Source organism: Mytilus californianus, unplaced genomic scaffold (assembly GCF_021869535.1).
Source record: "Mytilus californianus isolate M0D057914Y unplaced genomic scaffold, xbMytCali1.0.p SCAF_6, whole genome shotgun sequence".
Taxonomy (NCBI): domain Eukaryota; kingdom Metazoa; phylum Mollusca; class Bivalvia; order Mytilida; family Mytilidae; genus Mytilus; species Mytilus californianus.
Genome location: NW_026262712.1, coordinates 22,893,950 through 22,902,431, shown reverse-complemented (window position 1 = coordinate 22,902,431; position 8,482 = coordinate 22,893,950). Strand labels below are relative to the sequence as shown.

Sequence of the window (8,482 nt, the reverse complement as noted above, 5' to 3'; positions counted from 1 at the left end):
TGTTAACACAGAGATATGTCTCGCCTATCTGTTATTTTGATAATGCAAATGTTGAAATTAAAATAGCAATACTTTAACATGTAAGTTATGCAAATATTCAGTCAATGAACCATGACTGAAGGTACAGGGCTAAACAATCTCCATGGAAATGAGATGTGCCAATGCTAATACAGCTGAAAACCAAATACCATTGACTTTTCATAAGTCGTTCACTTTAAACAAACCTAAACACAAACAGTAACTTGTAAACTAAGCAAAAGTTTACAGTCAATAAACCATGACTGAGGGGTAAAGACCAAATATTCTCCCTGGAAATGAGATGTGCTAATGCTTATACAACTGCATACCAATTATCACTGACCTACCACTAACAGTTCCCCTTAAACTGACCTAATCACAAACTAATACATGAAAACTAAGCAAAAGTTTCAAAGTCAATAGACCATGAATGAGGGGGTGGGGCCAAAAATTCTCTATAGAAATGAGATATGCCAAATATCATTGACCTACCACTAGTGGTTCCCCATAAACTGACCTAATCACAAACTAATACATTTAAACTAAGCAAAGTTTCAAAGTCAATAGACCTTGACTGAGGGGGCGGGGCCAAATTATCTCCATTGTAATGAGATGTGCCAATGCTAATTCAACTGCATACCAAATATCATTGGCCTACCACTAGTGGTTCCCCATAAACTGACCTAATCACTAACTAATACATGTAAACTGCGAGTACTCTCAGATCTGTACTTAGTGTCTTTTTGTTGTTTGGATGTACAACTACCCGGCCACGTCCATTGTATTTGTATTTTATCCATCTGATGAGTTAAGCCTCTTTCAACTGATTTTTATAGTTCGTTCTTATATTGTACAGTTATACCACTGTCCCAGGTTAGGGGGTCGAGGGCTGGGATCCTGCTTACATGTTTAACCCCGCCACATTCTGTATGTATGTGCCTGTCCCAAATCAGGAGCCTGTAATTCAGTGGTTGTCGTTTGTTTATATGTTACATATTTGTTATTTGTTCATTTTTTGTACATAAATTAGGCCGTTAGTTTTCTCGTTTGAATTGTTTTACATAAAAACTTTGAGAAAATAACAAGGATTTTACAAGATTTTCAAATATGGCTTTTTAAACTATATGTTATAAAATTATGAAAAGAAAAGTAGGGCTTAGTGGGCAAAATGTTTTAATGGCACTACATGGATAAAACCAGAGGATTCCGAATATCTGACAAAAATTCAAAAACAAGAGGAGCGAACATCTGAAATGTCTGGCCTGCTTTAAAAATACTATTTATAATTTATTTTATGCTGATAGTTTTGGGTCATGTTCAGATAAACCAAGCCAGAAAGACACCTTACAATCATTACAAACACCCGGGGGGGGGGGGGGGGGGGGGGGGGAGTGTTACTTCCTATATTTTTTAGTGGTACGAGTGTGGATCGAGCAAAACAGGGTCGCTTTTCATCGATGCCCTGTTGGTTAGAACAGGGTCCCTTTTCATGTCCTGCTGGTTAGAACAGGGTCGCTTTTCATGTCCTGCTGGTTAGATCAGGGTCCCTTTTCATGTCCTGCTGGTTAGAACAGGGTCGCTTTTCATGTCCTGCTGGTTAGAACAGGGTCCCTTTTCATGTCCTGCTGGTTAGAACAGGGTCACTTTTTCATGCCCTCCTGGTGAGAACAGGGTCTTACAGGGCCTTTTTTTTAAACAAAGTATTTGACTAGACCAGGATCGCTTATTTAACTGTTTAAGATACAGTCTAGAACCCGGGTCTAGAACAGCATCCATTCTACATTTTCTTGAGCGTGTCTAGAACAGGGTATGTTTTTCAATATTTCTGTTTAGAACAGGGTATATTTTTCAATGTTTTCTGGTTAGAACAGGGTATGATTTGACAAGTGCTGTCGGTACAGTTATACCAGAAAGGATAGACAGTAACCCCACCCGGGCAAACACCAAATATAGTTGACCTATTGCTTATATAGTATACAAGAAACAGACCAATTAATATATATAATTAAATCATAAGTTACTAGACATAGATAAAAGAACCACGAAAATGAGGAAATCTGCCAGATATGTACACCTTACAATCATTCCATACATAATTTACACCGATGCATAGGAACTATTTTGTTTTAAATATGACGTACTACTTTCCACTTTCCAGTATGTTCATTTTTTTAATCGGGCCCGATTGGAATGCATCTTGCAATGTATTCCACTCAAACCGCTGCTAGGTGTTATCTTAAACTTGCAGTGCAAGTGAGGCAATTTGTGTTTGCTCTGTGTTGAAGTCTTCACTGTGACTGAGATAACGAAAAACAATTTAAGCTCTCTTCCTTAGACTTTCCCAGGTTAGGGGAGGGTTGAGCCCTTGTTAAATCCTGCCACATTCTTTAAGTGCCTGTGACGGTCAGGAACCTGTAGTTCTATTGCTGTTGTTGGTTCATGTCTCATATTTGTTTTTCACAAATAGTTTTGTTATAAATTAGGTCGTTTGAATTGTTTCATATTTTTCATGTCAGGGCCTTTTAAAGCAGACTACACGGTATGGGTTTTTTCTCACTGCTGAAGGCTGTACTATTGCCTATAATGCTTACACCCACTTCATTTGAACTTTAGTTGATAGTTGTCTCATTGACAATCATACCATATCTCCTTATTTTCATATTAACCAGGAAAACTTAACATTCAGACAAAGAAAATGAAGTCAAGGTCAGATAAAACCTGCCAGACTGACATGTACACCTTACAATCATTCCATACACCAAATAAAGTTGAACTTCTGCTTACAGTATCTGGGAAGCAGATCAAAACATGTGACTTTCACCTTGATCAATGAGGTTGATGTCAGGTGAACCCTGTCTGAAGAACATATAGACATTGCCATGACCCATATCAAATCCTACTACTCATCATTGAGAAATTCAAATAAAAAAAATCTTTTTTTAAGCAGTTGCTGAACCATGAAAATAAAATCAAGGACAAGACATGTGACAGACGGAAACTTCCAAACATATGGCATCTGTCTGTATTAATGGTATGATTAAATCCTCCAAGCCTATCAATTTCTGAAATATAAAGCTTAATTAATACAAATAGTTTCTGCCACCGCCAGATCCCAATGTCTTGCATTCTGAAGTTTTCGTGGCAGGTGAGACAAAAACATTTTATACAAACATCCTTAATAACAGAGAATAACCAGAAAAATTTGCATCACATATTATTTTAATACTGAATGGAATTCAAATGTTAAAAGTTAGAGTTAACAAAGACATTCAAAATCACAATATTGCAGAATTTAAGACACTGTTATACACAGTATAAATATATACCGAGATGATAGGTTTTATCTCAAAACATCTAAAATTGAAAGAATTCTACTTCCATTTAAACATTCAAACTTTAAGGCCATTTAACAATTCAAAATATACCCACTTTTTACACCACCCTTAATGTTTATTATCTAGAACTCTGCAATTTTGTTTTCATATTATTTTTTTTTTTTTTTTTTTTTACAGAGCTCTAGATAATAAAAATATTGGATGTCTAAGGTTAGAGGTATAAGCAAAGACATTGCAAATCTAAGACACTGTTAAGGTGAAATATACAGAGAAGATAGGTTTTGTCTCCAATATCTAATAATAAAAAAATTCTGCTTCCAATTAAACATATTAACTTCAAAGCCATTTTCAATACCCAAGAAAAATGTACAGCTTGAAAAAAACATTTTTTAAATACACTAATGAAAGGATAAAACTTATCCAACACAAATCATTTACCAATAAATATCTCTTGTATTTAATTTCGTAAATATATTGGGGAGGGAGAGAATTCAAAATATAAAAAATATAACCACTTTTTACACCACCCTTAATGTTTATTATCTAGAACTCTATTTACAATTTTGTCATTTTTTTTTACAGAGCTCTAGATAATAAAAATATTGGATGTCTAAGGTTAGAGGTATAAGCAAAGACAATCAAAATAAGAATATTGCAAATTAATGACACTTTTAGAGTGTAATAAATGGAGAATAGGTTTTGTCTCCAAATATCTAAAATCAAAACAATTGTACGTCCAATTAAACATTCTGACTTTAAAGTTTTAAATTTCATAAATACATTGGTGTAAAAAAGGAAATTTAAAATATGCCCACTTTTTACACCACCCTTAATGTTTATTATCTAGAACTGTTTAAAATTTGTTTTCATATTATTTTTTACATTTTTTTTTTAAACAGAGCTCTAGATAATAAAAATATCAGATGTCTAAGGTTAGACACATCAACACAAGCCATGAGTTTGGTTGAAGACAAATTTATCAGTTGCAATAATTGTTCTTTATTTCTCCCCACTCATCATCATAAGTGTTCTCCCTCTCCCACTCTGACCATTCTACAACTTTCTCTCTCTCCCACTGACCATATACAATTATGAAATTTCAGTCATATATTTTCATTGCCAAGAATATTTTGTCTCTGAAGTGTTCATTGTTTAACTATGCTGATGATCTGTTAAGCTTGTTATAAGTTCATCAGTTGAGTCAGTTAGAGACCTAACCTCTGAGATGGTGATGAAGCAGCTGTTATGTGGTCTGTTTTTACCCTTTACTCTATGAGTTAATCTTTCTCTTTCCTTATTCTATGTGGTCTGTTTTTACCCTTTACTCTACGAGTTAACTCTTTCTCTTTTCTTATTCTAGGTGGTCTGTTTTTCTTATGTATTATTACCTTTCAGATGTTTCCAAGTTCATCAGTTCAAAGTTCATCAGTTCAACTGTTCCTCCTCACTACAAACAACAATTTAATTAGTTAATTTAATTGGATAACAAAAATTTCAAAAGAATATGGGACTAGCACTTGAATTTTGAACAAAAAGGTTTTACAGCAATAATGGAGAGCAGTTCAGTACTATTCTGAAAACTATGTCACTACCATAGAAATATTTTCCCCGATTTAGGTCCCAAGCAGGCTTAGATTAAAAATTCTCAAAACAGCGTAGTTTTGTTCTAATTTCAGATATGAATACAAAAAAGTGAGGTATACGGACAAAAACTAAAAATAACCAAAATACATCGACTATTATTTCATTCTTTTGACGTCTAATAATCTTTTCATAAAATTTTCCTATTTGGTCTCTTTATTAAAAAATACAGTTGATACCTCCAGTTGGAGTCATGTTACCATTATTGCACATATAATGTTCAAGTTGACCATAGGGGGCATCTTGACATTGTTATTAAGTATAAACATTTCAGTTCATAGGTGAATACTCTACAGCAACTGTAATGATGAAGAACAACAATAAAAGTAGTTACTTTAATCAACTGGTTATTTCCAGTACATCATGTTCATAAGTTGACCGAGTGAAACAGTTTTTAAGCAGCTCTGTCACATTGCCAACCGAGAAAGATATATTTGTAAAACTTCCACATCATTTGGTCTCTGGTGGAGAGTTGTCTCATCGGCAATCAAACCACATCTTCTTTTTATTAGAACATTGTGACATCAGATGGACAGATATTTAATTCGTTAAGGAAGTAAGAGTACCAACCTTGTATGAGGTGAGATCCTGCTCCTATGTTTTACTCCCATCAAATAATTCTGCTGGTATGATACTTGTAGCACGATTTGTCGTACATCTGAAACACAGAAAATATGTCTTAGTATTTTGGATCATCTGCATGAACAATATTTATTTATACTTTAAATTATACCTTTAAGAATTTTACAGTATTCTGAAAACATTGAGAATACCCTTACAATATTAGAAACAACTTGAGCTTATTATTTGGTCCAATACATCTCACATTTACCCCAGTAGTACTTTTTTATCAATCCGATCAAATTTGCAAAACAGAATGACAGAATTACAAGAAACTACTAGGTATTTTGAAAATGGACTTTTTTTGTTTTGAATATTATTATTAATCCGATCAAATTTGTAAAACAGATTGACACAATTTCAAGAAATTACTAGGTATTTTGAAAATATTTTTGTTTTGTTTTGAATATTAAAAGCATATGCTGGCTTCTATTAAGAGTGCTGTACAATGGTTCCAATTCCATATTAATTCAGGTGATTGTATGCATCACAATCAACCCACCAGATTCCTTAAGGTAAACACTTACCATTAATTTATCAGAATATTCTTCATAAGTCTTAATATCAATATTGTGATGGATCCTTGATATGAGATGTCCAGCATAAATTTTAAGAATTTCTCCTTTCAGGTTGAACATTGAAATCTGGAATATAAAAATAATTCATATTTATGAATTGGCAGTCACATACTTCACATGAAATAATCATTTAAATTAAAACTATTTAATTAAGATTTTTGTATGGTTTTTTTTTAAATTTTATAAGAAGAAGATAATCAAACTAATTGATTTCATTTGGTCACTGCTATATAGATTTCTCCATTGTCAATCCTACCACATCATCTTAATGTCATAGCTAATATGACATTATTGTTAAATACATTTTTTTTCTTTTCTATCAATATATCTATGGCTGTTATTACCCTCCATCAGTGTTATTCAATAAATGATTGTAAGAAGATTCTCATTTTGCAAAGAATTCTCTCAGTTGTATGCTTGGTACAGTTGTTACTTTTAAGCTTTTTTCAAGTGCTCACTTGTATTTTTCTTTCACAATTTGATAAATTATTTCCCCTTGTTAGCATTCAATTATTATTTTTTTACTTTGTAAAAAGTTCTGGCTGATTTTACAAATAACCAACAAATCAAAATAACATGCTGCCTTACAATAGATTCTAATGAAATATTAAGCTATTATTTTCATAGGCATTTTCAATGTTTTCAACTGAGGAAATATCAATGTCTTCATCTAAGGAAATTTATTGTCAAAAAGTATTTATTGGCAGTTTTGATATAACTTTTCTTTTCGATACTAAGTATCTATATCAAGTCATACAAATTTCATAATTCTTCATGTTCAACAATAAAAAAGAAAACCAGAAAAAAATTACAAAACATTATCAAAAATATATTAGCCATGAAAAATTTACCTTCCATAAATTTAAATATTCAAGAAGCATCATAAATCAGGAACAAGAAAATCATAAAATAAATACACACTAACAGGTTTGGCCATTAAAATTCAAAATTTAAATTCTGTGCAAATAATACACTTTTTACAGACTTGAAACTATATCAATACCTTGTGTTTTTCTTGAGAAAATGTCAGAATATGTAATGAACTGGAAATCTAATCAACTATGTGTTCTGGATAATTTCATTGCAAAAGGAAACTCTGTCTGTCTTCTGAACACTTCATTGCAACTTAGGAACATCTGTTTGTGCTATAGAACATCTGTCTTCACTATAGAACATTATGTAGGAATACGTCTTCACTATAAGACATTATGTAGGAACATGTCTTCACTATAAGACATTATGTAGGAACATGTCTTCACTATAGAACAATATGTAGGAATATGTCTTCACTATACAACATTATGTATGAACCTGTCTTCACTATACAACATTATGTATGAACCTGTCTTCACTATACAACATTATGTAGGAACATGTCTTCACTATAGAACATTATGTAGGAACATGTCTTCACTATAGAACATTATGTAGGAACATGTCTTCACTATAGAACATTATGTAGGAACATGTCTTCACTATAGAACATTATGAAGGAACATGTTTTCACTATAGAACATCTGTCTTCATTAATGTTATTATACAAGTCCATAATTTTATTTTAATAGCTATTTAACTTTTAGCTTGAGTGTGCCAGTTGTCGGACTGTACATAATCCACCAATCTCATAGAAAACCTTTTAGTATTTCTGTCTTTTGTCTCTTTAGATATCATTGAAAACTTTTGTTGGATCTTTCTTGATATAAAAAAGTCAGTTTCTACACAGAGCTATATTTTATTGTCCTCAATTGCCATGACAATCATTGAAGACTGAATATAGACTTCTCAAATAAACACAGTTCTAAAGTTTCACAATTTTCCAAGACTTCACAATACACATTTTTACAAATTATACAGTGCACTAATCATAATAATAAACAAAATTTTAAATATGCCTACTTTTTACAACATCCTCAATGTTTATTATCTAGAACTCTGTTTACAAACGATTTTGTTTTCATATTTTTTGGTATTTTCTTTTTTTATTTTTTTTTTCATATTTTTTACAGAGCTCTAAATAATAAAAATATCAGATTTTAAAGGTTAGAGGCAAAGTCATTCTAAATCAGAATATTGCAAAATTTTAATGTTGGATGATTTTCTCATTGTTGAAGTCCATACAGTAACCTATTTTACATCAACATCATTTGGTCTCTGTAGGATAGTAATGTCTCGCATCTCTTCATTTCATAACAAATCAATTTGTAGGTTTTATAAAAATGGGCTGATGATGAAGGTACGGGAAATTTTGACTGCCAACTGAGAGGAGCTAGGATATGTTTGGCAGAAATT

The 8,482-nt window shown here is 32.2% G+C and overlaps 1 long non-coding RNA gene across 8 annotated transcripts in view; it reads right to left on the bottom strand.

Moving 5' to 3' along the window:
• Positions 1 to 3,219: 3,219 nt before the first annotated feature.
• The window catches only part of LOC127706288 (uncharacterized), a 30,117-nt gene continuing 24,854 nt past the window's right edge, over positions 3,220 to 8,482 (bottom strand). The window contains exons 7-11 of one of the 8 annotated variants that reach the window (XR_007984357.1): positions 7,536 to 8,317; positions 7,197 to 7,504; positions 6,143 to 6,259; positions 5,565 to 5,652; positions 3,220 to 4,800 (exon numbers count right to left, since the gene is read on the bottom strand). This is a non-coding gene — a long non-coding RNA (uncharacterized LOC127706288). Of the gene's footprint in view, positions 4,801 to 5,564; positions 5,653 to 6,142; positions 6,260 to 7,196; positions 8,318 to 8,482 lie in introns of all 8 variants that reach the window. The other 7 variants (XR_007984358.1, XR_007984360.1, XR_007984356.1 and 4 more) reach the window with 7 other exon arrangements.